At 44.0% G+C, this 20,233-nt stretch overlaps 1 pseudogene across 1 annotated transcript in view; it reads right to left on the bottom strand.

Annotated features, from left to right (window-relative positions):
- Positions 1-19,060, bottom strand: part of LOC144121827 (fatty acid synthase-like) — a 107,201-nt pseudogene extending 88,141 nt beyond the window's left edge. The window contains exons 1-7 of the transcript XR_013312711.1: positions 18,931-19,060; positions 17,605-17,931; positions 14,453-14,653; positions 13,777-13,899; positions 13,043-13,276; positions 6,541-6,842; positions 2,869-3,259 (exon numbers count right to left, since the gene is read on the bottom strand). The product of XR_013312711.1 is annotated as a fatty acid synthase-like (transcript). The remainder of the gene's footprint in view (positions 1-2,868; positions 3,260-6,540; positions 6,843-13,042; positions 13,277-13,776; positions 13,900-14,452; positions 14,654-17,604; positions 17,932-18,930) is intronic.
- Positions 19,061-20,233: the final 1,173 nt, after the last annotated feature.

The following is a 20,233-nucleotide window of genomic DNA, read 5'->3' as shown; positions in this document are numbered from 1 at the left end:
CTATGGTACGATGGATTAGGACCTTGCAGAGTTAATCGCGGAGTAGCGTGCACCTTGACTTGCTTATTTTTTTAGAAATGCTGGTATGAAGTAAACATCAATTGGAAAATAACTCTCACAAAGCTCCTATGAAAATCTGCCTCCTTCGAGTTTCTGGGTTTACAGAAGGCAAAGCTGCCGGTTGTTCTCACCCACGCGGAGATCTGATTCGCTAGTTGTAGGCGCAATATGTGCCCCTGCCACGACAAAACACTGGCGCATTCAGTACCGCGGGCTCTTGAGAAAGCAAAAGCGTCTCCTGTAGAGACTTGGCATAGCAGCGTAGTAGTAATTGTCCTAATATCGCTACAAAACGTGCTCGGGATGGTGTCGCGCATTCTTTACGACTCAAAGGATACGGTAGTCTGTGCAGGCGCCTGTACACACATGGAGTCGAAAGGAGTGCGTTAAATAGCATTAAAAGTAGAGAGCACATAATTTAATCACGCCTAACTTCGGGTACAGCAATTTTGATGTCAGTTTCTGTCCTTATACCTAACATTCCTAGTAAGAATATTCTAGGCTCCATGGCGGTACGTCACTGCGAAAATTGTCCCAGTACTTAGAGCCTCAATCGAGTAATTATCCCGTTAGGCACTGGTTCAATATCTGCCACTTACAAGGGTGTTTTGTAGTGTAGGTATGCTCTTATAGAATATATGACTGGGCTACTTGCCTAAACGCTTCTACTCATAAGAGGTCAAATAAATGGCGACGCAGCTAGAAGGGCGTTGGCGCGCTTTCGTTATTTTAAGCACTTCGCGATAGTTTATACGAAAACTGAGGACAAATCAATGAGGTGCACTTCTGAAGTGGACGCATTCAATCATAGGAATATTGTCTGTGTTCTCCTTCCGGATATAATTATAACCTACTGCTTACCTGTTTCATCTATCTAGCTGTACATGTAGGCATCGCTTATTTGTTTGTGCGGTTACACCACTCACTGTGCTGCACCACCGCAAGAGCAAATCGATAATGCGAAATATTTCATGCAATATGTAATGATAATGAGAAATATGAAAGAGAACAAAATTTTCGCGCAAAATTAGAAATTTTCTGCTCATTTCTCCACTAAATTTCATAGTGACTTTTGGATAATATACGCCGAGGAAAACTAGACAGAAAAGAGAAAAAACTGTGATTTTCACGCAAGAATATGGTATAATTAAGAAATAAGTGCGGCAACTTTGTTCTCTCTTACATTGCTCACGACTGTACATGACATGAGTCCATAAATTAAGAATTCCGAAAAACAGGGCTATATTGCCATATTTATTGCACCGCCGTGTAATAAATCTGTAATAAGTGGTGTAATAAGTGTTTACATATTTATTACACCGCTAGAGGCGGTCTCCCGTGCATTTAAAAGAGTACAACGCTCCAATCATCGTGCATTCGTTTCTCGGTGCATTGAGCAGCGCTTCAACGTGCACCAGTGCCCATACATGCATCTTCCATGTGTCGTTCGCTACGAATCACTGTGGAGCCGATGTCGGGTTGGCCTTGCGAAGATGCAGTAAAATCAGCAACGTAGCACAACAAGTAAATTACTAGAAAACATTATTAGCACAGCCTCTGCTATGAAATAAACAGCAGGAGGAGAAATTAAGAACCGGAAGTGGCTGCAGTACACGCTTTTGCTATGATTATTTGCACTTACTTCCGAAACGCAGCTCATCCACTGAAGTGGTCCTGTACTGATATATTGCTGTATTTTAACGACAAAGACACTTCTATCACAGGAAACAGAGTCTATAAGCCCGGAAATAGCTAACTCATGAAGTAATGGTGTCGCCATAACCGGCCGATATGGCGAATGAACTGCGTTGTGGCGACAAAGTTTTTTGGGCGCGGATCTGTAACACTAGACAGCACAGCCACTTACGACTGAATAACCATAACGGAGTTTATTCGAGTCTATATGTAAAACGTTTGATTAAAATAGAGGAGGAGACTTCAACAAATATTTCTTCAACAAATAAACTTCCACAAATTTGTTCTTGGGTGCCGCTGATACATCACCAAACTTACAAAAGACTGTAAAATTGCTTTTTACACAAAATAATCTAGGACGGAGTTGTCAATGTTCCTTTTCCGGTCCTTACGAAAAAAAGTAAACCTAGATAGAGTTTTACACTTTACAAACGCCACTGTTAAAACCGCCCTTGAGATCAAAGCTACGTCACAGGAACACTAAGGTTAAAATAAACTTGCCTTCGAGAACAGACTACAGCGTTGTCATGAGAAAGACACGGCCCTCAGTAATAAGTAGCATTTGCATTAGATCAAGGTTTAAAACAGACACAAAAAAGGTTGCGGCACAATGAGGAGTTTAAGTACTTTTCTTCGCCAATCTCTAAGGCTAGGCATGGCCGCTATTTGCTTGCAATCACAATCAATGAGTCTTTTCAATGTTTCCCTTATGTGTCTGAATCTAATGGAGGAGGAATTTTGAAAGCCCGTTTTGTTCAGCAACAAATATATTTGATGCAACAACGCCAGGGACCAGGATGTAGACTGAAGAGGACAGACATAGCGATGGACGTCCTCTTTGCGCTATTTTGTCACTACGTCATCTTGCCTTACGCTAGTCATCAAACACGACGAACCAACTAGCCCGCCCTCGACTCTTGTGGACCAATCTGTCTTTTGTCGCCGTAAAAAAACCCAAAATAGCCTGAAAGAGGCACGTAATCATTTTTGACTGAGAAGCAAACTTAGATGGGGTTTCCCTCAGTATTAATACTCTTCAGTTCATTTTGAAAGTGTGCATTCTTGCATAGGATTCTTGCGCATCTAAATAAAGTACAACGTAGATGGGCTCACCTGCACTGCCGTGATTGAAGTGAGCATGGATGCCATGGTATTCTTGTCTGTTGTTTTTTTTTGTGACTACATCGATCAGGTTTATTCCAAAGTCCTTGAGCAGCTCGTGCGAGTTGTGCATAGATCGGGCGAACACGTCAAACTGCATCATTTGACTGGCCATGGCACTCCACTGACTGCCCACGCCGCTGAAGACAAACCAGAGCGGTCGCTTCTCCAATGGAACTTCGTCGGCCGATGCCTTGGCGGCCGCTTTCCCGCTGCCGTCCACGGGCACCAGACAATAGCTTCGGTACGGAAACTGTTTTGTGCTCGGCTGGCCCACGAGGTTCAGGAGAGCGTACGCAGAGTCCGGGTAAGGCCCTTCCTCTACCAGTCGGTCTATGGTGCTCTGGAGTTTGAGCGAAATTGTCAGCAACTGCTACTCAATGTTCGCAAACAATTTTTGTTTTCGAAACATACAAGGGCACATGATGGGTCATCCGAAGCAGTCTAGTTTAGCTCTCATTCACCAAAAAGTTGCGTTCAGGCATAAAAAACAGTAAAAATTCATGAATTATTTGAACATCTGAAAAGGGAATGACAGTAGTTGCCTCGAATCTGGACTATATCAACATTTGCATGTTTTAAGATCCATACACGCTTTGTACACAGTGGAATTTGTACAACCGCAGTTAAATGCAATTATTAAAATTAGCACATGGACAACGAGCACTTTATGGAACACCAGTTTGGGAGTTGTGCAGATTAGTAATGTTCAAACGCTTTGCAATAAGATAATTTATTTATGTGAAACAGCCCATTCCAAGCATATGTACCCGAAAATTGCAGCAATCGTTACCCATAGATGTTATTTGACAGCAAATTGATGTTTTCTAGAATAACTCTTCATTTGGTGCGATTGGAAGCGTAAAATAATGAGAAATTAAAAGCTGGGTTATAGGTTATGGTTATTGTCGCGGATTTGTCGCGCAAATGTTCATATTGCAATATAAAGATTTCAGCATACCGGCTCTGTGGGGTCAGAAAAACTAGAATTGGTTATCATTTCTAAATCCCGTTTTTGCTCACTAATGAGAAAATTTAGCAAAGAAGAATGGGTGAATACTCAATGTTTCAACACTATATGTGCGATGGGAATTAGGAAATAATACATGATGCGCAAAGTACCAGTATCAAAGTGTTCAGTTCGCTTTCGTCAGTTCGCTTTACGTGCTCGCAGGTTGGTAACAAAGGAGGGCTCGCGAACGCCAGAGGTGTACAACACGCACTTATATGCTATTGCCATTGTAGCTGCTTGTCAAATGAAATGCCCAAACATGAAAATGTGCGCATTTGCTTCAGCTCACAATTATTTTTCATTAGTTTCAAAATTTCGGAATGCACGTTTTGTTACAACGAAGAATATAATATATCTTATTTTTCTATGGACAATGGTTGATTTATTGAAAAGAACCTAGGCTCTAATTTTTTTTTAGTGCAACATTAGCCCTACTCTCAGTTTCTGCCAAATTATCAACACTCAATATATTAATTATGCAATTCACATTCTTAAAGGTTTCAGCAGAGTCAGGATTAAAAGCAGGCCATTGCAACAGAGCAGGAGAGTAATATTGGCCCCATCACAGATTCATGGGGAAGCCTTGTTTAACTGGTAGCTTTCTCGACTGGATACTATATATTTCCAGGTCATGCTGGAGTTTGGTTTTGTATGCAACTGAGTATTAAGTTTAAGTCTGCGCTATGAAGTGCGTAGCGCCTTAGTTTCTTCTGTACTGTGATGTGGTCAACCATGCCCAAAGACTTCTTGAGTACTAAGAGGATTACAGAAATAAGCTTGTCATGCCAAATTTATTTTTTAGCGAGAGACAAAACGACTAGGACATGGAATAGTGTGCTCGGAAACTACGTTGCTGGGGAATTAGTAGACCGCAGGGTTGCATAATTGATTTATACTGGTGAGAGAAAATCTTTAAAGAAACAGTAAAAAAATTATGCAACTGAAAAGCAGGCCGTGTGACTAGGGTGCCGTCTACGCCATTTTCTGCTACGGTGCGCAGTTCGCTTATAGTGCGGTTTGCGGCCTTCCATGTACAGCTGTTGATGCTGTATAATGTGAACGACTGTATATCCGCACAAAGGTACTGCAAGCGGCTTGAAGTCGAACTAAACAAGAACAGTATCCATTTGGATAACCATCCAGCTGATCGAGCGCCAAGACGATTCTATCAGGTGAGTCCGCGAACAGGCACGTATCACGACTTATAAAAGAGATATCAGGTTGCATACTTCTTAATGGTGTTCTTAAAAACGCTCGCCATGGCTGTTAGCGAATAGCCGCTTTCGTATATGCAATGTGGGATCTGAAAGGTGTGTCGTAATGTTTGGTTAACATCTTTTCTACGGACTGGGCACCCTGCGGGCACCATCATCCAGGCACACGCATATTTTGATGCTTGAAACATAAAAGGCATTTAAAGCAATATTTCCTACTTTTGCCGTTACTCCTAGGATCTGGAAGGCTTTTGTTAACGAACGAATGTCCTCATAAGTGGACGGTAAAATCTGGAAACTACTTCGAAAAGACTTGCTTGCTGGTATTGCTATTTACTGCAGCCAGTCTTTACGTGCAGCTGGCAACAACAAAGCCACCTCATCTTTCTAGATCGTTAAAGATCGGGTTTACTCAAGGAGAAGCTTCAGGCAAGCGCGTCACTAATTTTTAAGTGTAAGGTTCTTGAGGCAGGGAGAAGTCTCTTGCATCATAGCAATAACAATGTTGGCGGATATAAATAAAACCGGCAAATCTTGTTACTGTTAAAGCGTATAACTAAATTTTATATAGTTAATTTTTAGGATCCGTAGCCGACCGTCAGTAATAGCCATAGGAGCAATACATTATAGAGAACACTGTATTATATATAAAAAACGTCCACATTTGAGAGTTACAAGACTCTTCGTTCGTCAATAAAATAAGCACGCAAGTGTTAACTATTAGGGAAGTGAACGTGAAGAGCATTAGTGTTAGCAAACGAAAGGTAATTCTCAAACCTGCCTTTAAATCAACGAGAAGGGTTGGGAAAGTACAATTAAGAAATCATTGAACCAATGCAACATCATGAGACCAATATTAATTGCGAGCCGGGAAAATTACTGTTTAAATAAGCAGCTTGATTCATAGTTCGTTTAGTACGCATGCAGTCTCAAGCTACACGAAGCACGCAGAAAATATTCCTCGAAACTATATACCAGGTGTATTGTAGTTCTTCACTTTCACTTATGACACTAAAACCTGGATACAGTAAAAAAAATAGTGAACTAAATTAGGAAAAGCGAAGAAGTAGTTCACCTAAAGGCGATAAATGAGGCGAGTGCGTATTAGAATAAAAGTGCAAGCTGACTGTTTTTAGGATTCTTTATGAGGGCAAGATACCTTCCTAGACGTCTAAGGAACACATAAACTAAATGGTGGCCCATTTCAGTTACACATCAGTTTCCAAAGAACATAAACAATTTCGTGGATACGTGGGTATCTGATGCGGAGTGAAACGTATAAATTTTTTTAAAGCGTTGTTCAATATAGTGTGACAGTCTAATTAAGGTAACTTGGAAGGCCCTCGTCCTCCGATAGACGTGAATTGATAGACGACGCAGCTACGATGACCAACTCACCTCAAGCGACTCCTTGCTTCTTCCCGCCACTAAGATAAGCCTCGGTAGCTCCGATTTTTTGCGCGGCAGGTCATCTACGTGCGGTCGAGGGTTAGCCTCTAAGATGGCATGGGCATTGGCGCCACCAAAGCCGGTCGAATGGATGCCCACCGGCCCTCCTGGAAAAGGTGTCGCCTGATTCACGACCTCCACGCTGCCATCGAGCAGCGATGGAATGTTCGGGTTGGCCTTTTGGAAGTGGAGGTTAGCGGCGATTATTCCAGTCTCCATGGCCAGAATCACCTTCGCCAAGCAACAAACGCCTGCGGAAAGACACCAAAACAAAGAATAAATGACGTCGACGGAACAGGAGGAGGAGGAAGAAGGCAGGGAGGTTAACCAGAAAATTAGCCGGTTTGTTACCCTGCACTGGGGGAAACGGGTGAGGGGAGAAAAAGATGAATGAGAAAAGACATTTGCAGCAACTTAAAATAACTATGCGAAGTCATCGCATTCAGTAAAGTCAAAGCCTGTAGTGCAGGCCAGAAGTCCTCAAAAAGCGGAGCAGTGCCTTGTAGGCCTTTACCGCCGACGGCCGCCGCAACCAGTGGCCGGGAATCTTCGTTTCCGTCAGCGGGCGCAGGATTAGATGCTCCAGTGCCCGGCAGAGAGAGTGTCTTTCGGCGTTCTAGGCAGGGCAATCACAAAAAAATGTGGGCTATAGTCTCATCACACCCGCAGATGGTACACGCAGGGCTGTCAGCCATACCTATTAAGAAGGAGTAGTGCTTGGTGAAAGATACACCAAGCCACAGGTGACACAACAAAGTTGCTTCACATTGTGGTAGGCTGGATGGAAGCCGAAAATTCAGATCTGGGTCCAAGGTTTTTAAACGTGAATGAGAGAATTGGCCTCAATTACACGCGGCAAGCGTGATGTCCCGCGACAGTGGTCTAAGCCTACCCGCTGCGTCGGCTCTAGAGATGGGGATGGTCACAAAATCGCCCTCATAGTGAGCAGTTCGCGCGGCCTCGTCGCGCGAACTTCTCGCTGTGTCCTGGCAGCCATTGGTAAACAATATTGTGCGCTTTGTTCATAGCTGTGTGTTGGAGCTCTCTGATTTCCGCGACAAGTTGTTCATGGGACCCATGAGGAAGAGGCGATTGTAACGCTTGGAGGGCTGCCTTTGAATCAGTGAAAACAGATCATTGCTGGGGTGTTTCTTCACTGATATGCTCAATGGCGACACGAATAGCAGTAAGTTCTGCATCAGTCGATGAAGTCCGGTGTGATGTTTTCACTTTCCTAACTATGGTCACTAGGGTCACTAACTAGGGCCACTAAGCCGTCGGTGTATTTGTGCAGTCGGTGTCAGTGTTTCTCATGCAAATATTCTAGAGTGGTCTGTTTTAGTGCTTTCGACAATAAATCAACCTTCTTTTTGATGCCCGGTATGGAAAGAAGCGCACGGGGTTGGTGCAGACCCCATAATACAGAAGACGGTCTAGACGCTGGTGTAAATTAGGTTGGTAGGAAGTCGCGATGGGCATCAATAATTTTCGCAATTGATGTACTCGGCCGGTTAGCAGGAAGACTGGCAAGATGGGGTGCATGAATCCAAGAGCAGTGACGAATATGCGCTCTCAGGGCTTCGATTGTGACATAGGTAGTCACTGGATTCTCCTGGGCGATGAGTACTGTTGCGGCTGTTTTGGCAATCCTAGGCACGTCCACAGAGCTTGAGCCTGAACACTTTGCAGACACCGCATGTTCGTTTTCCTCAAGTTTCCTAGTGCAGGGATACTGTACCGAAGGAATCCCATGAATAATGCGGTGTACAGCTGGAGCATCGAGTGCACTGATGCTTTCTATGACCTCCCTCTGAGAAAGAAGAAAACGTGAGCGATCGATGTCTGTCGCCTTTTCTTGTACGATACATGTGGGCTCCATGCTAGATTACGATCGATGATTACTCCGAGGAAGCGATGGCTTCTTTCCTAGGGTATTGTTGACCCCTTTATGCGTACGGGGCAATGGGAGACGTTCTTGCGTGTAAAGGCAAGAATGGAACATTTTTCAGTAGAAATCTCGAGGCCCTGCAGGCGGAGGTAGGCCGTAAGAATGCTTGCCGCCTTTTGTAGCCTTGCTCGAACTTGTGGTCGCGTAACTCCTGATGCCCAGATACAAATATCGTCTGCATAGACTGAGACTCTCGCCGACTGTGGTAGTACATCGATAATGCCAACAAGCGCAAGATTGAAAAGCGTTGGGCTAAGTACTCCGCCCAGTGGGACCCCACGGGAGGTGTAATGGGAAGATGTTGGTCAGTCCTCAGTCCACATAAATATTGATCGGTTAGATATACAACTGCGTATCCAGCAGAACATGCGACCACCAAGTTATGCAGCTTCCAGAGAGTTCAAAATAGCTTGATGAGGACGTTATCACACGCCCTTTTAACATCCAGAAACAACGCCGCGGTCAAGCGCTTCAGATGTTTCTGATGATGAACGGAAAAGAATTCCACAAGCATATAATGCCCTCCGCAAAATAAAATAAAAAATACTCCCTGTTAGTTTTTTGCTCATTTTGCGTCTGGTGCACTAGCCAGTCTTCAAAAGCCGCAGTTTTGAACACCGTTTCGGCCTTGCACAGTGCCACACAACATGCGTTCCATCATTCAGGGCATTCTCGCTCCACTTGAAGTGCCTTAAGATTAGGCCGCACTAAGTTCGCACTAGAAGAATACTGGCTCGCCTAATCGTAGTACCGTGATGGTGTTTGCTCTTTTATGTTATAAAGAACATTGATTAATACATATTGCTGGAAGTTTCAAAAGACAGTTGGAAGAAAGGGATGTGAGCGCTTGTTTTTGACAAGCCTAATCTTCTCAGACCGAAATTAACGTAGTTTTACAATCCTGCACCGGAACTTGCTGCACAATAAAGGGCAATCGATTATTTAGGAAAATAAAGAGAGCTTCATTATATTGCAACATTCTATATATCTTAAGAAATCTTGCCGCAGTGTGCTTCTTCAGTAAGTGTTAATAGTACTTGCTTTCGTTTCGCTCTTCATCTCACAGCTCACAAAGTGATGTAAAAGGTTTAGCTAAATATTAATATTTCGGTTTCCTGAATTATCTTTGGCCTAATTTTTGGCCCATGGTGGAACGAAAATAACGCCGAAAATCTGTGGACGCTAGCGGCTCAAAGTGCCGTAGGCTATTTTCCGGGTGAAAGAGAGGTAGTCCAAATTACATGAATAGCGGAAAACGAAAACCTGCGCACATGTCTTTAGTTTTTCGTACTTTAGTTTGCATTGTGTGCTGTATTATGGGGACGCTTGTAACCTAGGATAAAATGCACCAACATTAAAGAGCGTCTTTGACGCTCGTGCTAAGGATGGAAAAATGCGGTTTGGTTTATGAGTGTTTAAACGTTCAAAAGCGATGCAGGTTATGAGCGACGCTATAATGAAGGGCTCCATAAATTTCGTCCACCTAGGGTTCTTTAACGCGCACTCACATCGCACAGTACACAGGCCTCTATAATTTCGCCCCCATCGAAATTCGACCTCCGTGGCCGGGATGGAATCCGCATCTTTCGGGACAGCAGCCGAGCGCCATAACCCCTGAGCCACTGTGGCGGCTTGGAAGCATGTAACCAAGCAGCACAGGTCATCGGCCCAATATTGCAACAGGATGGTCCCATCCTGGTCCTTTGTAGGGCCAGCTTTGCCAATACAGTTCCAATGCTGGGCAGATTACTTGTAACTGCTTGGGGTGGTACTGCTTAAGGTATTATTGGAAACCATACGCAAATACTCGTAGTCCATAGGTCTTAATACTTATTTAGAGCTTCAATTGACGATCACTGTTTATGAATTTTGCTACACAACGAAGACGGAACTCTCCGCTACGAACAAAAGTTTCATCGCGCCCATGCCACGGAACACGACTTAGTACTGCGGTTGTAATTTGTTCATACATGGCACGCATACACTCATTAGATTTGGGAAACGCCAAAATCGAACCTCCAAGATTGTACGAAGGTCATTACTGTTCTTCCTGGCACCGCGACACAAGAACATTATTACATTCATTCAACTGCGGGCTTGAGTGTTGAAGTGAGGGCTGAAGTAAGTACGGGTATGAGACGAAAAACCTAGCAAAGAAACATCGCGAAAAAGTCGCCTTCGCTACCTGTGTAAATTGACCTTGGCAGCGGCGTTTGTGTTGGCGGCGTAACGCGAAGGAGGAGTACGGGGAGGAAGGAAATATCTATATCTGAGTAGCGCTAAGCCGAGCTGCTCTTCACAGACCCGTGCGACACTCTGTGCGCAGCCGCGCCTTTGACTGCTTGTGCCGTTCGCACGTGGTGCGTTCAGGGTGCTCACGCCTTATCGCGCGGAGCCAATAATTTAGCTGCCATTCCATGAATCACAAAGCAGTAGTAACACTGGAGAAAGCGTAGCAACCGACCACAATACTGCAAACGGCATAAAGCAGCACTGGAAAACCAGAATCGAAAGAAGGAAACGAAACAAGACAAAAATATATTGATACAGGCGTATTCAGCACTCTTCACTGCTATCACAGACTCTCACGTGTCAGAGGCATGGCAGCAGTAGGGTAATTTTTGTTTCTTTTTGTAACAGAACTATTTAATGCGGCTTGTTTGATCACAGCTGCTGTCATGTATGCAGGAGCAGCCGACTTGCCAAAATGCCACTTGTAGATTTGACGACTGCCGCGTATCTAGACAATCATTACAATCTTTATTCAACCCATCCCTCATGCAGCAACAACAGCAAAAGAGCCAGAAAAAGGTTGCACTAGGCCCGTACATGAATATAACGCAAAAAGCCAGTGACTAAACTAATCTTAACCTTAAGAAGATTAACGAATTTGTTTCGACAATGAAACAATCTAATTTGAAATGTAGGCAACGGCACTCTTATTAGAACGCCTCTCATCCTTTTAGATTTTATTTTTTTCCCTCACCCTTCGGTGAGCATGATTTTAACAGTAATACTTTCTATTTATATTCATGAAACTGCAAGAGATACTAATAGGATAGTAATGCTACAAATTAAAGAATAATTTGAGCTGCCTGCAGTGACTTTGCTATATAGTCGGCGCCATTTGTTCCGGACTTATCCCACCATTGAACAGGAGCCTCTATGCCGCGCTCATAAAAACCAAACAGGCAGAAGGAAGCCCCTTATGGCGGCGATTACCATGTACGAGACTGGACAACGTTTCTCGTATAGAACATGTTCCGTAGCCAAAGAATGGAAGTCTGAAAGCGCTAAATCCGGTCTGCTGGATGCACATGAGAGGATAGTACAGCGAAATTGAGTAATATGCTCTGTTGTCGCGAAACTGATATAGAGCGCGCAAGCTAATTTGCTCGGGTCTAAATAAAAAATGTCGGTTTTCTTCTTAGGGCATTATAAATAAAATATCCTTAAGGGTTCTTGAAAACCTAAAGAATAACTCCCTCGACTATTTGCCAACAGTGCCCATTTCACGTTACCCACGTACGCTGTGTAAAGCGTTCAAGTCGATAATTGGCATGTCACCTCTTCTTGGACTGTCTTTAGGATTTCGACTTGAAGGTATGACACCAGGCCTCAGGCCCGATTCCGGTGATCTTCAGGAATTGTCGCCTTCCGCCTCATATTCGTCCTGCAAGTATCACCAAATTTTCATATTCTTCTTGGACTGTCTAGCATTTTGACTAGAAGGTATGACACCAGGCCTCATGCCCGATTCCGATGATCATCAGGAATTGTCGCCTTCCGCCTTATATTTCTTTTTCATTATTCATATTTTTTCATGTTTCACATTTTGCATATTTTTCCATATTTGTTTTTCATACAAATATCTCATATATCTTTTCTCGCTCCTCGCACAAGCTTTGCGATAACCCATTTTTTTTTCTACATCAGTTATAAAACGGGCAACGATTGGCCTTTGTGGTCAATATCAGTTCAGTATTATTAGCAGGCACGAGATACAAATTAGGCCTATAATGGTGTAATAAGACAAAGCAAAAGAAAGCGCGGAGTTCTTGGAATCGTGTTAACACATAAGGGCATGACAAGCCTACCCTGCGATCAAATCATATATCCCTTGTATGAAAGGGAACACACCGGCGGTGAACGAAGTCCCGCTGGCGGTTGGGAACAATTTACAGCGCCGTGTAATCCAGTGCTACTAAATTATAGCTACATTTCTGCGGCAAGATACGTGCATGACTTCTGAGGCCGTCCGGGTTGCCAGCGCTCTCTGATTGTAATTGCGATCGTGTTGAGCTTGTTACGATACATGTCGAAGTATATTGCAAACTTTGACATATACGGTTTGGTGTCAGATTTATTAGGTTCTCATGCTCAGTTGCGATTCCAGCGACAACGAAAAGGCAATAAGAGCAATAAATTCTACGCCATCACCACCCCGTGCTGCACCGAGTGAAGTAGCAGGAAATGCTAGAGAAATTGCACAGATCTTCTCACCCGAAGCGGCCTCCGAATGACCCATGTTGCTCTTGACGGCTCCTATCTTCAGCGGCGTCTGGCGCCCAGCCCCGCAGAACACGTTTCGGAAGGCGGCAACTTCTTGTGGGTCCCCCACAGCAGTCCCTGTGCCGTGGGCCTCGACGTAGCCCACTTTGAGGGGATCCACCTTCGCTTCCGCATAGACCTCACGCAGAAGCTTCTCCTGTACCTCACCAGAAGGCACCGTAACCCCTGCAGCACGGTAGTGGCTACGCCACAGACGTCTGTGGCTACGCCACAGACGTAGAGCTGCACTTTATGTCCTCATTCTGATCTTAGCCTAACAGCATTTCTTTTAAACAGTGGTAATTGATGGAAAACACAGCGCAGAAAAAAAACATGTACATGAGGGAACACACACGATGTCATTGGAGCTGAATGTTGGCTCTGTGTTTTCTGCGAATTAGCAATGGACCAAATAACTCAGATAAAATTCGCGATTGAAAATTGGTAGCTGGATGAAAAGTACCCTCCAGCCGACTGTACATTCAAGTGTTGCCATTAACCTGTATATGAAAAGTGCTGGACAAAGCATCTGCCACTGAACACCAGCTAGCTACGCAGAGTTGGTCGGCGGCTCGCCATACTTAATGGAGATGGGCTGAGACTTAGTGCCTTCGCATTACCGCTCCCGATGGAAGAGCTCAGTATTTTGAGCTATCATGAAAGTGTTTGTTTGGGAACACGTTTACCCTCAGTCTTGTACCCGTCCACGTTGGCCTTGACATGCACCAGTTTGGCGTAGATCCGTCGGGCTTCAGAAGAACGTTGAATCAGAAACACGCCTACGGTCTCACTTCGGGCATAGCCATTGGCTGCACAGAACAACATCGCAGTCGCTGTTTTTCGAATTTAGTGCAGCTGTATGCGAGGACAAAATGTTTTTGTTCGAGATTTTACGGCGTGTATATGTATTGAGGATCGAACACAAGTGCTTCTATAATTTGTGTGCTGTGTGCTATGCTAGAGTGGATAGAAACTTACTTGTTATAAGCTATTAAATGCACAGCGTAGGCAGTTTTAACATCTCTCAGGTATTATACTGGAGCAGAAAAATGGAGGTGCATTCGTGACACAATGCTCCAAAACTATTCCGGTCGCTAAAGGTTTCTACAACCATAGCAGTCGAAACGATAGAGCCCAAAGTAAAAATTCAAGGCCTCATATGACTGTTTCTTTAGGCATATCCGGTATGCGAAAAGCTGGGTTTTCAAGCAACTTTTAATTTCTGTTCTAGTACTGTAGCATTGTAAACTCTAGTATTTTTGATAATCACGGTAATAGTTGCTGAATTGGTAATTGCATTTCAGTTACTTATCATTTTAGAGAAACCTTTTTTCGTGCATGAAATTTCGAAGAAGCGCATACCATTGGCATCGAAAGATTTGCACTTCCCGTCTGGAGAAAGCATGCCTATGCGTAAAATAGAGAGTGTTGTAGCCGGCTTGAGGCATATGAGGCTTCCACCAACGATGGCCGCATCGCACTGTCCCGAGCGAAGTGCCAAAAGGGCGTGGTTAAGAGCAATCATTGTCGACGAACACGCCGTGTCCACCGTGACGCTTGGTCCTGAAGTGCACACGTAAAGCAAAATGTGAATACAATCCACCTATGTACTGTTCAAGATTATTATCATTTCAGGTATACACCATTGCATTAGAGTGCTCGCTTCTTTTGCTCACATTTCTAACTTACCTATACAGGTGTTCTGGAAAAAATATAGTCCAGAGCACTCTTGTTAGTAATAACACGAAAATTTCAGAATGTTAGGATGTAAGGAAGAAAACTTAACATGCTCACTGCCGCAACGATCTTCAGGGTCCTAATCTTTGTGTGTCGTGGTCCACCGGCGGGCCCCCCTAATTTTTTCTTGGGTGCGCCGTGGCGTACCAGTGAGCCTCCGACGAAGTCAATTTATTGGAACCGGTAACAAATGGCAATAACAACCGGGCATATGAGTTTTTCGCAGGCTCTTTGAAAAATCTAGGCTGTCCCACGGCTTCATAGCGTTACTCAGTATTTGTGTCGCACAGCAGGAATGCACGTCCTGACCCACTGGTGACGCACGAAGCAGCGAACGTGTTAAATATATTAAAAATGATCAAACTCACCACTACGAAGTTCTGCTTCGCACTATTTATTTACTTTGGCAATCATACCTAAGTGGCATGTGCCCGTTAGAGAGTCGGTACTGACTGAAGCCGTGTGGGTACCCCAATACACTGTTACGGGTGCGTGTTCTTGCAAAAATCTTCCAGAACAAGTAGATATGCGCGCCTGCCAAAATGACTACAAAATAATTGATGACTTGAGATAACAATTTATTATCTGTCACATTGTACTGTGATTGATTCTAAGTGACATACTCTACATGTTTTAGAAGTAAATATTATGCTGGAGCTAGCTTGCGCAAAATTCTGTTTCATAAAAGGCTCGCAAAGCAACATATAAACAAGTTCGAACTAAAACAGCGAAGCGCTTCGTTGTGCCGATTTCGCTTTCCACTGTATGTTGTCTCGTGAACGTAACATCCTAAGCAACGCACAAACTTTGTATGAAACAAACTGACTTCCTTTTCTCCTCGCGTCTGGAGAGCATTAGCGATGGGTCTGTGAGAAAAAACCGCGTCGTGAATTGAGCCGATAGCAATAAAGGAGCTCTCTTGGGCGACGCAGGTTCTAAGCACTTTCTATCCATCAGTGCTAATCTTTCGTGTAATTTTACAATATACGTTTTCGCGCTACTTAGCCTGTTTTGTTTTGTGAAGGTAAGAAGAATCCGGATAAACAACGACATGCCATTTGGTCGCTAGACGTTTTTTTAAATCGCTTGGCTGCTGGCTCTTGATCCTTCTTTATACATTTCTTGTTAATGTCTTTTGAATCCATACTTATGTCATAAAAAGCTAGGTACACATTTGGTTACGAATTCAACAATATTTCTGGAGAGCAGGAGCACTTCAAATCAATCTTACGATGAACTGTACAGCCCAAATCCATAGGTAAATTATCAATACTGATTAAAAATCATTCGGTGTGATTTGCGAACATGCGAGTGTCTTTCTTCAGCTGTTGGAAAAGATAGAGACATTGAGATATGAGCGCCAATGGGTATCATTTACTTCTCAGAGAGTGCATAGTTAGGAGGAAGAGTCCAGCGGGAACCCAATTTGTTCCTATAACCTTTCATCAGCTTTTGTTTGCGTGCATAAAATATACCGTCTCCTATTATTTTGGTCATTCTGCCGCTTATTTTTTTTATGAACCAGTACATAAGTACCTTGGTTTCTCTATTCTTAAAACTTAAACACAAATTCATGGTAGCTCACGCGTAGAGGAGATTTTAGTGTCATTCCGTTCGGTACATAAATCGAAAAGCACAAAACACAAACAACCCCAAAATTTAAATCCTAAATCATGAGCGTAAATAGCGATACAAAGGACTAGGAAAGCTGCAGAATGCCATGAAGAGATTTAAATGATAGTCCAGGGAAATCACGACAGGCATCAGAACACCACACCACTTAGCCACAGTGCTGAATGGAAAATATGTTTTGTTTCGAGCAGCAAGCTGTGAACGGTTTGCTGCTACCATCAAAACATCATAATACTTTTCTCTTTGATGCCTCTTCCTACTGCAGTTGCATTGCGTGCGTTAATAGGGTACTTTGAAGAAAAAATACGTAGTACAGGCGGTAAGGTCCCTGGATTACCGACCGGATGCGAGAATCTCTGGCGCAGGTTACTCGATGCCCATTTGTCTGAGGATCATGTGTACTTCTGAGGTATAATACTTCTGAGGTATAATGAGGTATAATGAGGTATAATGCCAATCAAACAGGGGCAAGGGCCTTGTCAAGCTGCTTGTAGCAGCTTTTTTGCTCTTGTCCCAGCATTCCTTTGTTACACGCGGAAGAATGCTGAATCAAGATTTTGATTTTTTTGATTTGATTTAAACAATAAATCTTCACAGACCCAGATTTCATCTCCAAATAATACGTCAATTCAACAAGTTACAGCAGCAAATTTTAGTGGCTCCCTCTCATCGGTTCGTCATGTTCTATGAAACCTGCCGTTTCAAGGATTTTTCTAATCAAGAAGTAATTACCCACTGTCATCGACCCAAGCGGCGCTTGGATAGAATTTTCTCCTAAACATGAGGCCAAGTTTTTGTTTCTGTTGCCATTGAAATGAGCTTTTGTGGGTGCTTGTGCCTCTTTGTTGACTTTCATCAGTGGCTGAGGTTTCTTGTTTCTCTTAATTTTTGCTAGCTAAATGCATTGGCGTCGTTCGAGTTTTGTAAGGTATATCTTTTTCTCAATCTATTGCATTCATCGTTTCTGTTAGTTGTGATACACCGCTTGGAAGTGTAGCCCAAGAGGGTGCTGTAGATATCTGTACAAATTAATAAACACAAATAGTGAACTGAGGCTAGCTGCAAGCCTTTCTACCGCACAGAAGAACCGAAAAGTCGCCGTTTGCTACTTATTTGCTGGCGATTTGGCAGTTAAACTTTCGCACCTTTGAAATCGAAGATATAAGAGATGCGATTAGAAAACAAGGCTCTGGCACTTCCAAGCACGGCGTAGCCATCTATTTTGTCTGTATCCACGCTGAACGCCTCCTCCGACTCAACGTAAAAAGAGCCGATGAACACGCCAACATTGCGTCCCCGCATCGTTTCCGGGTCGTATCCAGCGTCCACAATGGCCTCATACGTGGTCTCCAGCAAGAGGCGCATTTGAGGGTCCATCAGGTGTGCCTGCTTGGGATTGACGCCGAAAAACTGCGCGTCGAACTTGGTGAGGTCGCGAATCTTGCCCATTCGTTGCGGCGTACCAAGATGGCCTGTGATAAGGGAAATCATAGAGATTTTGCCATGGAATTTAGCCCACTCTCTTGATACGCTTGAAAGTTTTCGCCCTTTGAAAGTATGAATTACTGGACGACATACTATTTGAACGAAGAACGTAGCGTTGGAGACAGCGCCCTGAAAACGAGACGACAGTACGGGCGCCGCACTTGCAAGTGAATGAGCCCCGAATTCGTCCCAAGAATGAGAAATAAGGCACATCCGTAAACCTTCTCAAGAATACAGAAAAAACGAGGACGATAACTAAACATAAAGGTCAACCAGAGAATTAAAAAGGGAAGAATTAATGTGCACGAAGAATGTTTGAAGAACTTAAGTATGTTTAAAATAATTTGGTCGTTTTTCTTCTTTGCCCACGAGATAAGCGGAAAGAGTACTGATACGAAATGCCACATAAATTTACGACGATTTTTTAACTTACCAAACCCTTTCACATAGAATTCCTGAACGGTCATTTTTCTCTTTATCGTTTACTGGTTGACCTTTATGTTTTGTTACCTTCATTGTTTACCTGCAGTCTTGGAAGGTTTGTGCATAGGCGCTTTCGCTCATTGATAGGAGGAATTCGGAGTTTAAATTTTCAGCTATAGTTCTCGTCCTGTCCTTGCCTTGCCTTAGTGCTGTCTCAATGATATATTCTTCGTTGAAAGAATATCTATCATCAGTTGGTCCCTCAGTGTACATTGTTAATGTACCAGAGGACGCCGAATACGAGCACAAATACTCGGACATTATTTTCTCATGCGATGTATTCATTTCCAGCCTCTTATATGCCCCTCGCTTTAGGAATGCGAGAACACTGGATTTATGTGAAATTAATTAAGAAGAAGTAAAAAAATACACTCAGGATTTATGCTAAGTAATATTTACTCAACTAACGTAGCGCTTTTATCTTCATTCGTTGCTTCAAACATGTCTCGAGACGCGTCCGCTCATAATCAAATGTGAAATTACAATTGCGATAGCACACATACCTCGAGGCCAGCGAGCTTCATCATCTGTTACCAAGTCGACACCAGCGAACAGCTTCTCTTTGAACTCAACCAGGTGGTCCGCTTGCGGGAAGTGGGCTGAGAAGCCGGTGATTACAAATTCTTCACTCATTTCCTTTTTATTCTGAAATAAAAATCACAATGGAGCAAGCCTTACAAAAACTGGCTGAGAAAAAAAGAAGTGCATTAAGGCAAGAAAAAAATCTTTTAAATTGTTAACTGTAGACTACTCTTTGCTTAGGGAATTCCGATGCAATTGCGTTGTACAGCCAGAGCTATTATACGGAGTCGCCTCCCAATGAACCTCCAGCATGGGCCATCGACACGCGTTGTAACCTTGTTAACCACACGGATGGTAATCGCCCGGCGAGTTATGGCCAGGAAGACTGTGCAATCTCGAGAGCGCAGAGAGCGCCAACATGAGTCAAGAGCCGAAGGTTCTGGTGTTTTGTAGCGATAGCAGTACGCTAGCATTTCGAGCCTTCAGCGTGGCCATCGTGGCGGCACCGTGGTCACGTGGTTGGTCATCTGTTGCGGAGCAGTTGCCGGTGGCGCGGTGCGCCGGCGAAACCTAGTGGCTGGGGGGAGGGGGAGTTGAGCGGGAGAGGGGGAGAGAGTGAATTCACGTTCAGGGAAGAAGAAAAAGGAGGAACACCCAGCAAAACGGAGCGGCGAAAGACTGACTTTGCAATTCGACTGACCGAGTTCCACTCGGCCATCTGTAGCTGTCGCGTCGCTCCAGGTTTAACCAGGGCTAAACCGTCGCCATTTTTTTCGACTGCTAGCTGGACTGCAGAGCGGGACTGGCAAAAAGCACATCAGCAACCCGCCGCGTTCGCTCAGTGGTTAGAGCGCTCGGCTACTGATCCGGAGTTCCCGGGTTCGAACCCGACTGCGGCGGCTGCGTTTTATGGAGGCAAAACGCTAAGGCGCCCGTGTGCTGTGCGATGTCAGTGCACGTAAAATATCCCCAGGTGGTCAAAATTATTCCGGAGCCCTCCACTACGGCACCTCTTCCTCTCTTCTTTAACTCTCTCCTTTATGCCTTCCCTTACGGTGCGGTTCAGGTGTCCAACGAGATATGAGACAGATACTGCGCCATTTGTTTTCCCCAAGAAACCAATCATTGTTATTAAGACGCCCCGTAGACGGTTCCAAGGCATCCGACGCCCTAAAGCCTGCGCATAACAGTAGCTCGCTGACCGCGGCAGCACTTAAATGTACTGCGAGTATCTAGAAGCGATCCTTATTTCGTCATTTGGACAAATGCAGAAGATTGCAGTGC

This window comes from Amblyomma americanum, chromosome 2, assembly GCF_052857255.1.
Source record: "Amblyomma americanum isolate KBUSLIRL-KWMA chromosome 2, ASM5285725v1, whole genome shotgun sequence".
NCBI lineage: Eukaryota > Metazoa > Arthropoda > Arachnida > Ixodida > Ixodidae > Amblyomma > Amblyomma americanum.
Note: the sequence above shows the minus strand (reverse complement) of the source record. Positions and strands in the feature narration are given on the sequence as shown.